Source organism: Physeter macrocephalus, chromosome 5 (genome assembly GCF_002837175.3).
Source record: "Physeter macrocephalus isolate SW-GA chromosome 5, ASM283717v5, whole genome shotgun sequence".
Lineage (NCBI taxonomy): Eukaryota > Metazoa > Chordata > Mammalia > Artiodactyla > Physeteridae > Physeter > Physeter macrocephalus.
The window spans coordinates 16,930,105-16,949,164 of record NC_041218.1 but is presented as its reverse complement, the minus strand read 5'-3'; the positions used below and the strand labels follow the sequence as shown (position 1 = coordinate 16,949,164).

The 19,060-nt window shown below is 41.3% G+C and overlaps 1 protein-coding gene across 1 annotated transcript in view; it reads left to right on the top strand.

Annotated features, from left to right (window-relative positions):
* The first annotated feature begins 4,229 nt into the window (after positions 1-4,229).
* Positions 4,230-19,060, top strand: part of CHRM2 (cholinergic receptor muscarinic 2) — a 159,799-nt gene continuing 144,968 nt past the window's right edge. The window contains exon 1 of the mRNA XM_007111362.2: positions 4,230-4,305. The gene's annotated coding sequence lies outside the window, so the exon portion shown is untranslated. The remainder of the gene's footprint in view (positions 4,306-19,060) is intronic.

The window sequence follows — 19,060 nt, the reverse complement described above, 5'->3', positions numbered from 1 at the left end:
TCTGTATTTTAAATATTTTAGACCCAGCAGCAGTAAATGTTTTCAGGCTTTGGATAACACCACCACTGCTTGGAGAGGAAGAGTTTAAAACAGCTGCGATGCCAAGCTTCAAGAAAAAAGGGGAAGGAAAAAAATAGCAAAGCATTGTTTGTTAAACTGTCACCAAGCATTGTCACTCAGAATCAGTCTCATTTGTATATGGAAACTCCTATTGCAGGGACTGAAAAAGAAAGCTTAGGATTTTCTAGGAGAGAAAGAGATAATCTTTTTTAGCTAAAGAATAGAAGCATTTAAAATTACTCTCTAGAAAGGTTTGCAGGGAAAATAAATAACTCTAAGAAGAATAGTGTGTCTATTATGGGACTGTTATTAAGATTTCAAAACAGTGAGGGCAACTGTAGCAGCCATTTTAAGCAGTGATTGTCATCTACTGGAGGTTCACTTTTAACCCAGGATTTTTATAATTCAAACTGAGGTCAAGGAAAAGATAGGTTCCTTTGGCATACATCAGAAGAATCAGCCCGCCTTTCCCAAACCTCCTGCTGACAAATGCTGTGCTTTCCTAGTTCAAATCTTGAACAGTTTGTGTGAGTGGGAGATGAAGACAAGACAAAATCTCCTTGCTCTTGGCTCATTTTCCCCATATAGGCAAGGCTCGCACATTCATTTTCTTGGTTCTTTGAAAGCAGAAAATTAAGAAAATATTATGGCTGCCATACCTGGTGGGAAATCACTTGAGTTGAACTCATCACCCTCTTAATGTGCTTCTGATGACAGAGTGCTGATTTGTGCATCTAATTACTGAAGTCTAATTATTGCTACAACATTGAAATCAACATGGCACAATAAAATATGCACCACCTTCCCAGAAATGAGACTTGTTGTTCACCTTCTCCTCATGTTGGTGGTGATCTTATTTACAGTCTTATTCAAAATCCAACTTTGTCAAAGATTCAAAGTCATCCCTTTCGAGCATCTGAGCTCTTTAGCACATGCCTAAAAGCAACTTTCTGAGGTTGCAGGTAATGAAGTTTGGCTTCACAAGTGGAAATTACTAATTTATTAGTGTTCTTTGAGGTGGAAAATAGGCATGTAGATAAAAAGAAACCCATAGATGCATTCTGTAAAGTCTTTAGAAAGCACTTTTGAAAATGTTCCACACCGTGGGTTACTAATAAATGTAAAAGCTATATTACTGGGATGGGGGAGTACTCTTTTATCTCAGAAAGTGAACTGTCTTAAGAAATAAAAATAAAATGCTCAGAATACACATGATCTTTTCTTGTATAGAAAGAGAAACTAGAAGGGGGGACAATGGGATTTCTTTGGGTCGGTGTTTTGATGGATTATGTTTAACATGCTTGTTGCATGAAATTGAGGAGCAGTATGGTTTCCATTGGCAAGATTCACTCCTAAATATTCCGATTCAGTAGGTCAGAGGCATGACCCAAGAATCTGTTGTCAAATCCTGACGGACAGTCTTATAATCATAGCTAATTTGCTATATGTCAGACCTTCTTCTGAAAACTTTACATGAATGAACTCTATTATTTCTTATAAAAACCCCAGGGGAATGTTACTATTACTGTATCCCTTTTACAGATTAAAAATATGAGGCAGGGAGCACTTTAAATAATTCTCCAAAAACACCCAATGAGTGGCACAGATACAAGTATGTGTTTAAAATAAAGTGTTTTCAGTGATGACCTAGAAGAAGAAAATGGACATTATTGCTGATTGCTTGCTAAAAATGCTGTTTCCTTTTGCAGCTCCTCTCCAAAAGGCCACAAGTATCATGACTTCCATTGAACATGGTAGTTCAGTTATTCATGGACTCTGGTTTATTCAAGTTTGAGAAAATATTTGCTAGATTTCATTGGCATTTTGCTTTATTGCTCTTTTTGGAATGTGTAGCCCTGTTTTATTAATGATATGAAAGAATATTATGATATGAAAGGCATTAATGATATGAAAGAACAAAATAGCAACAGATCACTGGGTTTTCTTCTCTGTTGCTGGCTAGGAATTCCTTGCCCTTTATTTCTCTGCTTTGGGATGTCTATGTGGTTTGGTTTGGTTTGGTTTGGTTTTAAAGATCCAAGCAACTCCCTGGGTTTATGGAGGCTTAATAGTCAGAAATAATGGAGAAAGAAAGGAAAATGTGAATTCATTTTCAAAAGATCACCTAAGAGAGAAGAAATGAGAAAATCAGATATTTAATGTAAACAACCAAGTGCTGGGGGAGGCTGAGGTCAAGACTGGACAGAGCTGTCTTGATTTTCTAACATGTATCTTATAATCTCCCAATGGTGGTGGGATGTGAGGCTGTGGAGGCTGAAGGTAGAGCCACAGGATATAATGCATTATTTCAGGGTGACTTCAATCAAGCCAAAAAAGTTTGTGCCACATCCTGCTTGGTGATAGCTATGAGTTAACAGAAAGGGCAGACCCTTTCATCGACATAATTTTCATTTATCAATGAATTTCTATTGCTGCATAATTATTCATCTTGATTGTCATCTGATTGTCTTTCCCGGACAATAAGATGGGGAGCTTATAAAGGACAGGGACAGTAGTGACTTTTGCTATTCTGTATTCCCTTTGACAGCTAGCAATGGCCTGGGCATCAAGATTGGAACTGAATTTAATTGGATATATCAATTAAGAGTTCAGCTTTTTTCATTTGATTGCCGAAGGTGGATGAAAGGAAATGTAGCCTTATAACGTATCGTACACTGATGTTATCTTTATATACACATACTTTCACAAAAGCAAGTCTTGTTCTCAACTATACTTTAGAATCATATCATTGTATCTTTATCAGTTGGGGCTAGTACCTAAAAATAATGAGTATTCTTCTTGGAATGGATTTCTCATTAAAATGAAAAAATAAAAACCTAAGACTGATTTAACACAAAAAGTTTGTATCCTAATTTTTTTCATGGAGATCCCAAATTCCATAAAGCACCATAAATACTTTGTAATCTAATGCCTATTAGTCAAAGAAACATGGGCAGTGACCCTTGTATAAAATAAGAAAGAAAAAAATTACCTCTTCCTCTTATATATTTGCCAGTGTCCCAAAGAAATAAATAATCCGTGAATAGTTCAGCACGATTATATGTTTACAAAGCACAGAGGATTTATTCTAATATTTTCCCACCTGGAAAAACTGGGCTTAAGCATCTTCAGCAATCAGAAAGCAACACCGCGTCCTTCCCAATATGTCATGTCACCTTTACAGCAATCATACTTGCAGGAATGGGACTGGGTGGTGGTAGTAACTGTAAACGTTTTGATGTAGAAATTGCAGATGGAGAGCTTGGCTCTGGGGATGGACGTGGAAAGGAGCAGAAAGGAGCCTGGAGAAAAGGCTGTCATATTTGCTCAGAAGAACCGCCAAATCAGAGAGCAGAGAAGATTTCATTGGAGGAGCAACTAATCCTGTCATATTGAAAGAAAATTGTAAATGTTCTCTCCAGAAATTGTCCGCCCATTGCAGCTAATCGAACACACACTCACGAACACACGCACGCTCTCTTGTTATACTAAAGGTGCCCAGGCGCAGAGACCCGCTCCAGCGAGTGCGCGCTACACACACACACACACACACACACACACACACGGACACGCACACACAAACACGAACGCACACACGCGCCAGCCTGAGGGTTGCCAGAGCCTTGAAACTGCAGATTCCACTAGGAGATCGCCAGGGGAACCGAACTAATCCGTAATTAGTTGCCCCTACACTAATGACTACTTCCCTTACTTCCCCAAGCACTTTGGTGAAGAAATGAATCTCGCCCAGCTCGCCAGTCCAGCCAGGTCTCTGTTCGGTCTTGCTCTCCAGACTCAGCTTCTTCGTGAAAGCCAGGTTTGCAACTCCTTTTTTGCTTCTCCTTTGGTGTTTTGGTGTGGAGGGCGGGGGCAGTGTCACTTTAACTCCAGTCTACACCGCAGATGGGTTTCAGACTCGTCAAGTGACTGGGACGGGTGTGGGGTGCGCGACTCTGCTAGCGCTCGCCCGAGCCTTGCAGCTCTGGCCTGAGCCTTCGGGTCCGCTCTCTCCCCGCCTCCCCCGCCCCACCCCTCCGGGCGTCGCGGCACCAGCTAATCTTTCCCTTTTCACTTGCAAGATCAAGGGAGAAAGCAAGCCGGCGCCTGGCCTCGGACTCTGAGCGCAGCGCAGCTCGCTCCCCGGCCGGTAAGCCCCGAACCCGCGAAGGGCTCCTCCACGCTCCTGCCAGCCCACACCAGGGATATTGCAGCCCGGGGAGGCACCTGGAGCTAATCCGGCGGCAGGTAAGGACAGCGCGCTGCTCAGCTCTCTGCTTGACAGCGCCAGGGACCCTGGCACCGCGGGGTCCCTCCCATTTGCCAGGAGTGGGCACGGAGGGGTCGGGTGTTAGGGAATTGGAGAATTCCTCCACAAGTGCAGATCCTCGAAAGGAAACTTTGGTTTTGGGGGCTTGGAGAACTGAGGGCAGCGATGGCGGGTCTGGAAAGAAGGGGCAAGAGAGGCAGAGCGTGGGACAAGGATGCGATTCCGCGGGTCACTGAGTCCGGAGGAAGGTGGCAAAGGTAGCCTGGGGACCGCGCCGGCCGGGGCATCGCTCCCTCTCCCAGCCCGCCATTCCCTCCACTGTCACCCGACTCCCTCCTCCTCCCCGGCAGGCCGTCAAGGAAAAGACGGGAGAGCTTCGCCCTCTCCTTCCCCTCACGTTCCTTCCAGCCTGGGGTCTGGCCACGTCTCCCAGGCGTTTGGGGTGGAGGCCCAGCTCCTCTGGTTCCATTTGGTCCCCTGGTTCCGCCTTCTGAACTGCCTTTTGGGCGCCCGCGCCAAGTCGCTGGAGAGAGGCTTGGTACTGCGGTCCAAGGAGCATGGCCAAAGGGGCAGGGGAATAAGAATGAGGAGAGGGCCCCAGGAAAGAAGAGGAGGAAGCTTTCTGCCACCCCATCCCATTTCGGCCCGCACACGAGGTCGGCTGTCTGCCTCGACTTGAGGACAGGGTCTCAGACCGGAGCCCGCGAGGTCCCGGACCGTGCCTGGGCTTCGCCGACAGCCACCTCACAATGGGCTCTGGGCCACCCCGGCGGGGTTCGGGGGTCACAGATTGCGAACAGCTGCACCCACAATGTCCCTCGCAGTCCACACCTGAGGACCCGGGTGATCGCAGATAACCTGTAGCTCTCGGAACCTGCGAGGTGCGGTCCAAGCCCGTGCAGGGGAGATCGAGCAGAAATTCCACCTGTGCGCTCTGCCCCACGCCCCTGGGGCGCCCCCCGCGGGGCAGGAGGCTGCATGCCTAAGAGAGCTCTTAAGAGGTCAAGATTCAAGATTCCCCGAAATCACTGACTCAGAAAGCAGCACAAACCCACTGCCTCAGCCTCCTTCCAGCGCCCCCATCACTTTCTCTACCCTCCTGCCCGTCGCCGTCTTCGAGGCCGCTTTGGGCCACAAAATCGTCCAAAGGAGCGTCTGCCGAGCTCACCAGACCCAGGCCTTGAGACCAATGTTGCCTGTATGGAAATATCTCGAGTCACTCGGGACGGAGAGGCGGGAGGAGAGCAGAGAAATGGAGGTAAACGCATAAGGCAAGCAGAGCTGTCCGCTGACATCTCACCCGAGCCGCCCGACCGTGTCCTTAGTCAGTTCACGGCCACGGCATGTCTGTGACGGAGGCCACCTAGGGCTCCAAGTCGGCCAGCCCAGGCGCAGCGAGCCCTTCCAGAGCACGGCGCCTCCAGGTCCTCAAGCTCCGGAATCCCCTGCATTGACTTTCTAGTTCCCTTTCATCTTTTCCTTTTTTGGTTTGTTTTGCTTTTCGTGCTCTTTTTCTTAGCGCTGGGTGGCAGTGGGTTCGTGTAGTTTTCCTGTCCCCTAGTGCACGCAGCCAGCGACACAAACACGCATCTACATGCTGTACGGCACACCCGCCCGCGCTCTGTCGCGCAGCCCCCAGCTCGACCGCCCCGAGTGCCGGCAGCAATGGCCACCTCCATAGCACGATCCCGACCGTGGCCTTGGTTCCTCCAAGGGCTGGGCCAGAGGAGAGGGGAGCCAGCCCAGACTGCAGAGAGAAACAGTGGGGCAATCGGAAAGGCCTGGGGAAAACTTGAATTGGGGTTGAGGGGGGCGGGGGGGAGACACTGAGGGAAAAGGCCCCCAGCGCTCGAGCTCGGCTGCGGCTGCGCAGAGCATTAAGGGACCTGATGCTGCGGCGCCCCAGACCCTCAGCGCCTGCCTCCGGCAGAGCCCACCCTTGGAGGGCAGCCTTTCTCTGGGGAAGTTCAGATGGCCAGGTCCTGGAGTGGACCAGCACCTCACTTCGCTCCAGGCCATCCGTGTTTACCGGTCTTGAGAGGGCTCTGAAAGTGAGGCAGCTCATAAACTCCAGCTATTCAACCCGGCCTTGTGCCCCAAAGGCCCCCCATTGTATTTTGTTGGCAATCTGTATATATATATATATATATATGCATTTTTGGCAATCTGTATAGCAAGGAGATATATAGAGTACATTTTCCTTGATAAGCAAATAATAAGGATGATGACACACTTAAGAAACTACAATTAGGGATGTGTGTGTGTGTGTGAGATCTTCGGGGTGATAACAACACGGTCATAATCATAGAAGTAAACCAGTTGATCACAGTAAGAACTGTATTAGGCCACAGTTCAGAAAGTGGACTTTTGAGACTCTTGGCAAATGGATGGAAGAATTTTGTGCCAACAATGTTGCAGCTTTGCAGGATTTGGCAGCTAAGGATTCAAGAAGTAATAAGTTAATGCCAGGTGAATTTTTACTGTTATTACTGTTATTAGTAACGTGTCCAGTTGTGGCAGTAGGATAAACAACTTCTATTAACTCTATATACTTTACTAGGCTAAACAATTATGCCAATTAAAACTGAAAAGTAAAACTTGACCCTACAAAGGCATGGAAATTCCAACCACCACAGCTTACTGTTTTAAAACTCTGTGATTGAAATGGGGCGGGAGTGGGGTAAAGTCCATGGACCCAAAACTTAAGGGTGAGCTTCCTGACAGATGCTTGGTTTTCCTACAAAAGAAAGGTGTGTTTGTTTATGTAAGTGTCTGAGGGTGTCTGGGGGTGGGGGGGATGAAGTGAGAAAATAGGTCGATTTGAATATCCCTATCCTAGTTTAAGTTCAAGAGAACCACAGAATGTGTTTTTAGCTCTCAGCTGACTTCAGGGATGGATGTACAAGAGACTAGCAGTCAAACATTGGTAAAAGTCCCTTTGGAAGGAGTCCCCCGGTCTGTCAACATAGGGGGCAGAGATTGCTATCTTCACATTTAAAAGCCACATTGCTCCAAACATGATCCTATCCCCTTCTTTGCCCAGATAACCCCCAACATCAGGCACTTGGATGTGCATTCAGTGGCAGTTTTACAATTCTAATTTCAGGGTAGCCAGCCCCCAGGGCACAGGAAGAGGGAGGGCAGCATCAGAGTTTTGAGGAAAACAGCAGACCACAGCCTGCTGGCTCACAGGGAAGGCAGGGAAGGCATGGCACCCACTTCAATGGAGTAGGACAGGCAGGCTGATCAGGAGACACATGGCTCTGTGACCCACAGCAGTGAACAAAGTTAAAGCAAGTGCAAAAGAGAAAGAAGAGGGGGCAGTAGAATAAAGGAATTGAAGAGGGAATGGGTGAAAAAAATGAGGGCGAGAATCTGTGGGCCTGCCATTAACAGCCACTATAATAACCTCCATCACCAATGTCAGTTTTTGCGGTATGCCTGTGAGAGAATGCCCATGAGTAATTGTCTAAATATGACCACTCAAACCCCACTCTTACTCTTATCTTAATCTTACTTCAGTTTACTCAGTAGGAGTAATGTCAGTCTCCAAGAGACTGACAGAAACATTTTGTCACACAGTTCCCTTGAGGGACCTGGTTTTCTTCATTTAACCTTATATTTGAGTTGGGTTGGCATTTTATGATGCGGACCTGTGTTGTTTTCCTCAGTGGACTCCTCTATATCAAACACTGTCAATGTATCCTCCTAGTGACTGTTACCACCTGGCTTTCATTCCCTGTCACCTGTCCCCATTTTGTCTACCTTTGGTTCATTGAGCAGATGTTGGGACTGCTTTCCTAAGAAGGTGTCAGAGCAAGTGTAGTGACTGTATACCCCAAAGCTCAGCTTGGTCACATGGCAGTAGTGGTGGTGATGGTGTGTGTTTTGTGTGGGACAAAGGAAGCAGGTCGTTTTCCTTGGAAATGCGTTTTCATAGAGTGTGTTCTAAGTCCCTGAAAGTGTCCTAAGCACCTCACATATGTTATATCATCTATTCTGTCAGGGCTTTATCCCCACTGTTTAAGATAGTGTCTGGCACATCCTAGGAGTTTATTAAATATTTGTTGAATGAGTGAATAGATGAATCAGTTTTCTCATTTTCTCATTGCAACAATCCTATGAAGTAGATGTTATTGTCCCCATTTTACAGATGAGGAAACCAGCATTCAGAGGGGTCAGATAATGGCCCGAGATCACACAGCTAGTAAGTCGTAGCCCCTGGATTCAAACATAAGCCTGGTGGACTCCAGTCTTTGTCTTGTACTGTGCTGATGAATAGTTGTAGTGCACATTTTCCGCTATGTTTGGGGAAATCACAACTGTGGTATTCAGAGTTCAACAATGTTCTCCCCATTCTTTTAGTTCAACTCTGCATATTCTTGTTGTGTCCCCTAAACCCTAAGCAAGAAAGATTCATCGCCAACTAGATTCTTAGTTGGCACAAACTGCTTGTTCTGATTAATCAGCGACTGCCTCTGGTAGAGGGAAACAGGGGCAATGAAATCCCCTGATGTTTTGGCTGATGCTATTTTCACCTATAGCGACACTGAGATTTTCTTTTGTCTGGTGCTAAAGGATGAAAGAGAGTTTTGATATTATCCAGTTTAACTCATGTTAAGCGTTGAAGTGGATGAAGAGGTTTTCCCATTGTGATGCAGCTAACCAAGGACTGCCTCAGAATACACACATCCCAACTTTCCATCTAGTTCTCTCTCCATGTGAGTTCCTCTTTCTTTGTATTAAGATTGCTGGTGCTTAAGGTTCTGAGTTTGAATGGCAACTTCTGATTTAAGTTAGAGTTGATCATCCACCTTTGCTTTGAAAGGCATGGTGTGACTTTGTGAGCCTGAAATTAGCAAAGTGTGAGGCACGTTCTGGCTGGTTTGCCTCCTTCTACACTTAATATATTCTTGTCTTACTTTATTTCATTTCCCTTTTTCTGCACACATGTTCAAGCTCCTTCTTTTATACTGTGACCTAAATATACAATCATCTTAACTGGTGCTGTTACCATGGTAATGTTTCATGGTAGATAAGGGTACACCCTAAAAAATCAGTCTCTTTCATTAGCAGTGGCATTCCTTCTTTGTTTTTACCCCTCTCCCAAATCCAGGCAGTCACTGAATGGCGCCCTCTGGTGTTCGGTAACAGGAAGCACACTACTGTGGAGAGGGCAAGAACATCATTTTTTTAAACTTTGAATTTCAATTTCAATGATAATTTGAGGTAGACAAAAGCAAGAAAGACTGAATTAGTATGTTTTTAGGAAAAGAGATTAGTAGGAAACATTCATTGCCTGTGCATATTAAGTGCTGTTTGCTGAGTAGAATTCTAGAAAATTATGGGAAATGGGGGATATTTATACCCTTCTGTGTTTAACATTATTGTGAAAATATTTCTATGGGAAACAAAGAGTTTTGTTGTGGGAGACATTGAGATATCTCTGGAAGAAGAAGCTAATGGAATGTTTTCTATGTTTAAGTCTTTAAATTTCAAAATGGAAGGGTTCTATCTTTAGAATGGGAACATTGGGGTTTTTTTTTTAACTTTTTATTTTATATTGCAGTATAGCCAATTAACAGTGTTGTGATAGTTTCAGGTGCATAGCAAAGTGACTCAGCCATACATATACATGTATCAATTCTCCACATTTGTTCTTGCTGGATAAGATATATAATAGCGGGGCTTCCCTGGTGGCGCAGTGGTTGCGAGTCCACCTGCCGATGCGGGGGACACGGGTTTGTGCCCCGGTCCAGGAGGATCCCACGTGCCGCGGAGCGGCTGGGCCCGTGAGCCATGGCCGCTGGGCCTGCGCATCCGGAGCCTGTGCTCCGCAACGGGAGAGGCCACAAGGTGAGAGGCCCGTGTACCGCAAAAAGAAAAAACAAACAAACAAACAAAAAAAAAATATATATATATATATAATAGTGATAATGATGATAATAATAATTTGTATGTATAATTTGTTGTTTTGTTATGTGAGAAAGTTAAAAGTTTTGCTCTATATTATTGTGTGACTACCAATCTGCATATTATTATTACTCACAAATTAGAAGTGAGGTTGATATGCTCTAAACATGTCTTCTTTCTTCCTCACTCCAGTTCTACTGTCACCATCTAATGGTGTCATCAAGTCAAACCTATCTCTGCGACGTGTCTGGAATTCATCCCCTCCTCTCCACCCACACATCTTTTTTAGATCTTTAGCATCTCTCACTTGAACTACCACCAGAGCCTTGTGTTTCTGTGGTCTCCCACCTCCGGTCTCTCCCAGTACAATCTGTGCCGCACACTGCCGGAATAACCTTTCTAAAATGCAAATCTGAACTTGTTATTCTCTTGTTAAAAATTCTTTATTGTTTCTCAGCTGTCTAGGGTAAATTCTAAAGTCAAACCCACATGAGATCTTCCATAACTGATCAAAGCCTTTATGCCAAGCCCTCTATGTTAGCCATTTCTCCATTCCCCCTACACAAGGAGAGGATAATATAAACAGCTTAGCGTAATGACTGTCCCAGAGTAAATGCAAAATAAATATTGGTCAATATGCTTTTTTCTCTTTATTCTTCTCCTCTTCTTCTTCCTCCTTCTCTTCATCTAATTTATTATTAGTATAATACTAATAAGCAGTGATAAATATCACACTTGTACTAGTCATCCCCCAAACAAATAATAATCGGTAAGAAAAGCTACGGTGTGGCAGGTATTTTGCTAAATATTTAACATCCTATAATCTCATTTGATTTCCCACAGTCAGGTACATTGCATGACACAGTCTGTGTATTCATTATGTGTTTGTTACGTTGATATGTATAGTCAGTATAATAATAATGACATTTGGGACATTTAATAGTCCCAGCCAAGTTCCTTGGAAGGTGAAAACTAGGGTTCTTCCCTTTAAAGAGCTCTCTGGGATTGGCAGAATTGTTTTCTTGGATATTAAGATGAACTATTTACAAAAAGGTTAACCTGTAAGACTGCTAGGCAAGTTAAACGATTTTTACCTGGTGCTGGGAATGGGGCACCAACTGGAACTTGTTAGGGATGCTGATGATATCTAAGATGAGAACAGAGGCCATATTTGTATAAATGACAGCAATATACATTTCAAATGTGTTAGAAACAGAGCTTTATTAATTCGGAGCTTTATTTTTCCCCAATGTTTTGTACAGATAATAGGTAACCCTAAAAATATGCATAGTTCCCTATTCCATTTTATTGTATCAAGGAAGTTATAGGCATCTCCATAGGTCAAATACTAAAGTCAAATTTTCAGACCATGGCTAGTGTGCAACAAAAACAAAACTAAAGATCAGTGTTTTTAAGATCAGTGAAAATAAACAGCAAATCGTGGTAGCAGGGCAGTATTTTGATGTTATCTGTGTTTACTGGGTTCAGTAAAGCAGAACTTCTTTTTTCTGAAGCTGAGGACCCTATTCACCCTTGAATGTTGATCTCATGGCAGGACTGGATCTACATTTTCAGCAGTCAACATTCATAGTCATCAGGTATAGTGTTTTAGATTACCAGATTCTGAATTATTTGAATCACTATTTAAAAGTCTTCTAAGAAGTCTTTTAAAAGAGGTTTAGTCACAGGTTGAATCCTTGAAATACTGTATTCTTCTTGCAAAGATTTTGAGTCAGCAGATTTGGGCTCAGACACAGGAATCTGGATGTTTAGCACTTAATGTGATACTGAGGTGGATAATCACAGGACCACATTTTAAATAATACCAGATTGAAGAATTGGCATCTAAAGGGCATTGGAGAGGAATGAAGATTAGATGTTCAACCCATGTTGCTGCCAATATCATCAAACGAGTTTTCCACCTTGTGTGGGCCATCGAGACTGAGAGCTTAGTTGTGGCCAGAGACTATCTGATTTTTCAGTTACATTTGATGAGTAACAATTCAGGAGAACATCCATAGATAAAAATACTTCTCTTCCATGTCATGTGACACTGATACCTATTTGTTTAGGTGGGGTACAGTCCCATATGCATACCTTATGTCCTTAGAGTTAAATCAGTCCTGGCTATTTAAGAAATAAGTACTTGATTTCTTTTCTATGCCTTGTTTCATTTTCCCTGTCCCTAATTCCTCTTTCTCTCTGATACCTTCTTGGGAAGATATCTTCATGGTTCCAAAGCTCCTCTGTGTACTCTCCTATCTGTTGTTCTGTCTAGGTTTTCATTACTAATCTAGCTGGACCAAGCCCCTAGCCCTCTTCCTCTTCCTCTCTCCCAGCTCTAGTGGAGGAGTTCTAGTGGAGGAGAGTGGGGGAATTGTCATAAACGTTAATGAGGATACATTTCACTGTTACTATTGCAAAATGTTGGTTCGCTGTGATGATCCCCAGTAACAGGCTGATGTAACACCTCCTCTAGGAAGAGGAAAGATGATGATTTTTCCTGATGTTATTGCTCACCCTTGGTCATGAAAATGTCTTCCACTTTAGTAAAACAAAGAAGCTTTCCCTTACCTCACCAACTATGACAAGCCAGTAAACAAGATGAAATAATATAGGAAGACAAGCCTATTATTTCTTGATTATTTAATTAACTACTAAGGAGCTCTTAAAAGGAGTGAAATGGGGAGCTAAAGAATTACCTAAAGGCTAATTTTTCCTACTCTTTATAAAAGCTAAGCATGGAATAACTTGATTGGTAAGGGAAGAACATAAATTTCATACAATTTCATATTGTTGAACATGATAAAGATTTTCTAATGCTCTGTGCCCCCCTCTGCCCTGCTACCATATAACCAGCATGAAAATAGGAAATGATAGGAAAATTCTACTTAATTATGTTCTTTGGAGAGCATCAGGACATTTGGTTTCATTTTAGGGAGAAGATAAAGAGCAGCCCCAAGGCCACAGTGTTTCCCAGATCTGCCTGCTGTTTTCTTGCTTCATCATCAAAATTACTTTGCTATCAGATTTTATCAGTGGTGTGAGCAGTTATGTCTTCACATGTAAGCCTGAATATTACAGACTTATTTTCTCCCTTTATACTGTGTGCTGGGAGTACTGAAGGCAGGGAGAGCCGTGGATGATGTAGGTTTAACTTCTGTTGTCTCTGGCTGATGGGTGTCATTTAAGGAGTCACAGTTTTGCGTTTGTTTTGAAGTGAGCATGACGGGATATTTTTCATGACTGAAGGTTTCCATGTTAGGGAAAATTTCAGAATTTTGGATGAGATACTCTTCTTTGACAATACCAATGACAGTTAAGAACAATGAAATCATAGCCATTCTTTCTTGCGTGTCTACCAAATTTTAGGCCCTGTGCCATTTCTTTACATATACTATTCCTATACCTCACGCTAATCCGATATGGTAGATGGTTGTTTTTTCTTTCTAAGTGCAGAAGTTGTTGCCTGTGGACACTAAATAGCTTGTTTAGGTCTAAGAGTGAGTTCATTGCTTTGGGCATCAGTCTCACATCTAAAGTCAAAGATAAGTTTTAAAATTTTGTTTTTTGGGGTTTTTCTGTTTTGTTTTACTACCATAAGCAGTTTCTTCAAAAGAATATACCATTATGTTATTTGGCATATAATTTTGATAAAGCCAAGGAAAAAGAGAGAGGGAAGAAAAAGAAATAGAGGCACATCACACTTCGAGTTCAGAAAATGGAATCATGAAAACAGAGTTTATATTGGAGGAATCAGTCTCAGGTAGATTTAGAGTCTGTCTTGGCCACTCACCTCCTGGCTTAGTCTGATAATACGCTTCAAGTTTGAAGGGGCTTTTTCCTTCATATTCCCCTGGGAGCTCTTTCTAGGCACAGAGGGGGAAAGAGTCTCAATAAGGCTTCCAGGTATGGAATTGCTAAGGCATAAAATATGATTTCATGAGTATAAAATGTATATATGTTGGAACATTTTTGTTGAATATGAAAGCACTATGTGTTGTTAAAATATTATTTGATCTACTTCTATTTCCTGTTGTGCTATCTATTCCCTTCCTCTACAAAACAATTGCTATGACTTAACATTAACCTCTGCATTGAAGACATAAAACAAAAGGCCAAAGGAGCTAGTTATCCTGAGGGATGAACCATCAGTGGATTAATTCTGTTCCTGTTTACATATCCACTGTCAATTCTAACTATTTGTTTGTATGTCCCAAGTCTCTGAGAATCATTAGTGTCTATTGGTAAATGATAATACAAGCTAATTTTTTACAATTAATTGAAATTTCACACTCTTACATTTCAATATCAGTCAATATTTTTACATACTGACACTTTTAATCAAGGATTATCTTTCACAAGGGAGCAACAACCGGGCCCTAATTAATTAAAGTGATAATTGTTCTTCTCCCTCACAGTTACATAACACGTTCTTCAAGAAATTCACATCCTTAGCATTCCTCTTTAATCTTCTATTTAAAAGGAGAGTCCTTGACTTCTATCTCTGTAAGAATTTACTAAAAATTTACATTACTTTTATTTTCAAGGAGTGATATAGAAAAGTGGTCATATTTATTCTCCAGCAAGTTTCCATATTCAAACAAAATAGAATGACATCTTTCTATCACTTAAGTGTTCAGATTGAATCCCAGGAGTCATTTTCCTGGAAGAAACAGGTTGGCAAATGTCTCCCCTTTGATGTTCACTAGCTTATTTTAGCTTCTTTATCGCAATGCGAGTTCCCATGATCCATTCCTCTTGGATCTTTCTTCGGTTTCTCAATCCTCAGCTACATAATTGCTCCTGCCTCTCTGCAGCTTTTTCAGTGCACAAGGTTTGTTATAGTTTTCCCTCTGATTTAGTCCCATTATTTTAGTAGATACTGAATCTAGAGTGCAGGCTATAATTGGCAGCCCTGGTCTCTTCTCCTTTAATAGGTATTGCTCCAATTCCTATATTTTGGCACCTCTTGGCGTGAGATGCACTTTTAGAAAAAATTGATGGTGACTGTAGATCCGTTAGCTGATTTCCCTAATACTTAGGAATTGCAGATCATTGAAATCACTGTGCCATATACCGGTCAGATTTTCTAAAGGTCGTTATCCCTGTTTGCTTCATTTAATTAAATTAGTGTGACTTATTCATTCCACTTGCAGCAAATATTTGACTACTTTTAAAAATTATTTTTTTCTCCCGAACTCCTGTGTGCTCTTATTTTAATTTTTCAGTATAATTGAATATGAGATGATATCAATAGATCAGTTATCTAAAATTCAAACTGATTTTTTATTACTCTGTATAATTATTGAAAGATTACTTTTCTTGCTGCTCTAGGTTTTTTGTTTGTTTGGTTTTTGTTTTTGTTTTTTAAGAGAAGTTTTAGGTTCACAGCAAAACTGAGTAGAAAGTACGGTGAATTCCCATATACCCCCTGCCCCCATACACTGACAGCTTCCCTCACAATCAACATCAGGCACTAGAGAGGTACTTTTGTTATAATGAATGCACTGACATTGACACATCATAGTTACCTGAAGTTCCTAGTTTACAGTAGGGTTCACTCTTGCTATTGTATGTTCTAAGGATTTTGACAAAAGTATAATAACATGTGTCTACCATTATAGTGTCATAAAGAGTAGTTTCATTGCCCTAAAAAATCCTCTGTGTTCCCCCTATTTATACCTCTCTCCCTCCTAATCTTGGGCAACAACTGATCATTTTACTATCTCCATAGTTTTGCCTTTTCCAGAATGTCATTCAGTTGTAGTCATATAGTGTGTAGCCTCTTCAGATTGGCTTCTTTAACTTAGTGTAGTATGCATTTAAGTTTCCTTCATGTCTTTTCTTAGCTTGATGGCTCATTTCTTTGTAGGGCTGAATAACATTCCATTGCATTAGCTTTGCTTTGGTATTTTCATTAAATCAGTAAATGTTTTCTCTTGTTCCTTGAAGATAAATTTTAGCTATGCATTAGAGAAAATTTTTTTTCATTTCATTAGATATATTATATTATTTTACTCTTGTATTGGATTTTTCCTAATCTTACATTTCCATGTTTTAAAATTCTTGGATTTTTCAATAATAGCCACAGAACTCATGCTCTGAATATCTTAATTCTATCTTCTTCTTCTTCCTTTAACCCATCCAATCCCTATTTCAGAACTTAGGGAGAAAAGAGCATCATTACTTGCCATCTTGTGGTTTTTATTTAACTATTTTTATTTCCCATTGTTATATTTTTCACAAGGTTTTTATTTGTAATTCAGGCAACAAAAATCTTTCACCTCTCTGTTGAAAGACTTAAATGGTTTGTTTATCCAGTGTGGGCAACTCTTCGGCTCCTTTGAGTCGGTAAATATGAGAAGAGGGAAGAAGGGACATCACAGAGCTGTTTCTTTTCCAATTCTCTTTCCCAGTTGATCTTCTAAGCCTCAGCAGTCTCGCTCATGAAGAAGCTAAGAAAAAAACCTGAGAACTTAACCCAAGATACTTTTACTGACCCTTAATGGAGCATAAACTTGATATGTTTTACCAGTAGCAGTCAGAGCATTCGTAATTTAGTTGAAAAGTAAGACAAGTCCTAAGAGGCCTTTTAAATTTGACTTTTAATATCTTTGCTTGGGCACACTCTTTGACTTGAACATGTACCTTCTATTCAACTCCTTTACACAATGAATGAAGTTGTCATTGATATTCTCTGGTTTCATTAGAAGAGACAGCCTCCATAAAGGCAGGATTTGTATTTTGTTGTTTTTAAAGTTCTTCTTCTCATGACTGAATCTTATGACTGGCTCTATGCTTGGCATATAGCAGAACTTAATCAATATTTTTAAAGATGATTTTATGCCATTAGTCTACTAAACATCCAAAATTTCTTACTACCCTAGTCTGCTTCTTCTGTTCATTTCATAACAGCAAGTCATCATTTTCCAAAATAACTCAAAAGAAACTCTCTTTACAGGTAAAATTTTCCTTTCAAAATAAATCTTCTCTTCTGAAAAATTTTCCCACTTTTGAAACCAACACTTCATCTAACTATGAGCAAAATTTTCCATGGACTACCTTTGTAGGTATATAGTAGTATTATTACTTTATTTAAGCTGAATCTAATTAATAACTAGCACATGAACTTGGTTTTTAACATATTTATTGGAGTATAATTGCTTTACAATGGTGTCTTAGTTTCTGTTTTATAAAAAAGTAAATCAGCTATACATATAAATATATCCCCATATCTCCTCCCTCTTCCGTCTCCCTCCCACCCTCCCTATCCCACCCCTCTAGGTGGTCACAAAGCACGGAGCTGATCTCCCTGTGCTATGTGGCTGCTTCGCACTAGCTATCTATTTTACATTTGGTAGTGTATATATGTCCATGCCACTCTCTCGCTTCATCCCAGCTTACCCTTCCCCCTCCCCGTGTCCTCAACTCCATTCTCTACGTCTGCATCTTTATTCCTGTCCTGCTCCTAGGTTCTTTGGAACTATTTTTTTTTTTTTTAGGTTCCATATACATGTGTTAGCATATGGTTTTTGTTCTTCTCTTTCTGACTTACTTCACTCTGTATGACAGACTCTAGATCCATCCACCTCACTACAAATAACTCAATTTCATTTCTTTTTATGGCTGAGTAATATTCCATTGTATATATGTGCCACATCTTCTTTATCCATTCATCTGTCGATGGACACTTAGGTTGCTTCCATGTCCTGGCTATTGTAAACAGAGCTGCGATGAACATTTTGGTACATGCCTCTTTTTGAATTACGGCTTTCTCAGGGTATATGCCCAGTAGTGGCATTGCTGGGTCGTATTGTAGTTCTATTTTTAGTTTTTTGAGGAACCTCCATACTGTTCTCCGTAGTGGTGGTATCAATTTATATTCCAACCAACAGTGCAAGAGGGTTCCCTTTTCTCCATTATACTCTTACCTCCTTTATCAAAAATAAGGTGACCATATGTGAGTGGGTTTATCTCTGGGCTTTCTATATCCTGTTCCATTGATCTATATTTCTGTTTCTTTGCCAGTACCATACTGTCTTGATTACTGTAGCTTTGTAGTATAGTCCAAAGTCACAGAACTTGATTCCTCCTGCTCTGTTATTCTTTCTCAAGATAAGTTTGGCTATTCGGGGCCTTTTGTGTTTCCATACATACTGTGAAATTTTTTATTCTACTTCTGTGAAAAATGCCATTGGTAGTTTGATAGGGATTGCATTGAATCTGTAGATTGCTTTAGGTAGTATTGTCATTTTCACAATGTTGATTCTTCCAATCCAAGGGTATGGTATATCTCTCCATCTGTTTGTATCATCTTTAATTTCTTTCATCAGTGTCTAATAGTTTTCTGCATACAGGTCTTTTGTCTCAGGTAGATTTATTCCTAGGTATTTTATTCTTTTGATTGTAATGGTAAATGGGAGTGTTCACTTAATTTCTCTTTCATATTTTTCATCATTAGTGTATAGTAATGCAAGAGATTTCTGTTTTGTGTCCTGCAACTTTACCAAATTCATTGATTAGCTCTAGTAGTTTTCTGGTTGCATCTTTAGCATTCTCTATGTATAGTATCATGTCATCTGCAAACAGTGACAGCTTTAACTCCCCTTTTCCGATTTGGATTCCTTTTATTTCTTTTTCTTCTCTGACTACTGTGGCTAAAACTTCCAAAACTATGTTAAATAATAGTGGTGAGAGTGAGCAACCTTGTCTTGTTCCTGATCTTACTGGAAATGATTTCAGTTTTTCACCATTGAGAACAATGGTGGCTGTGGGTTTGTCATATATGGCCTTTATTATGTTGAGGTAAGTTCCCTC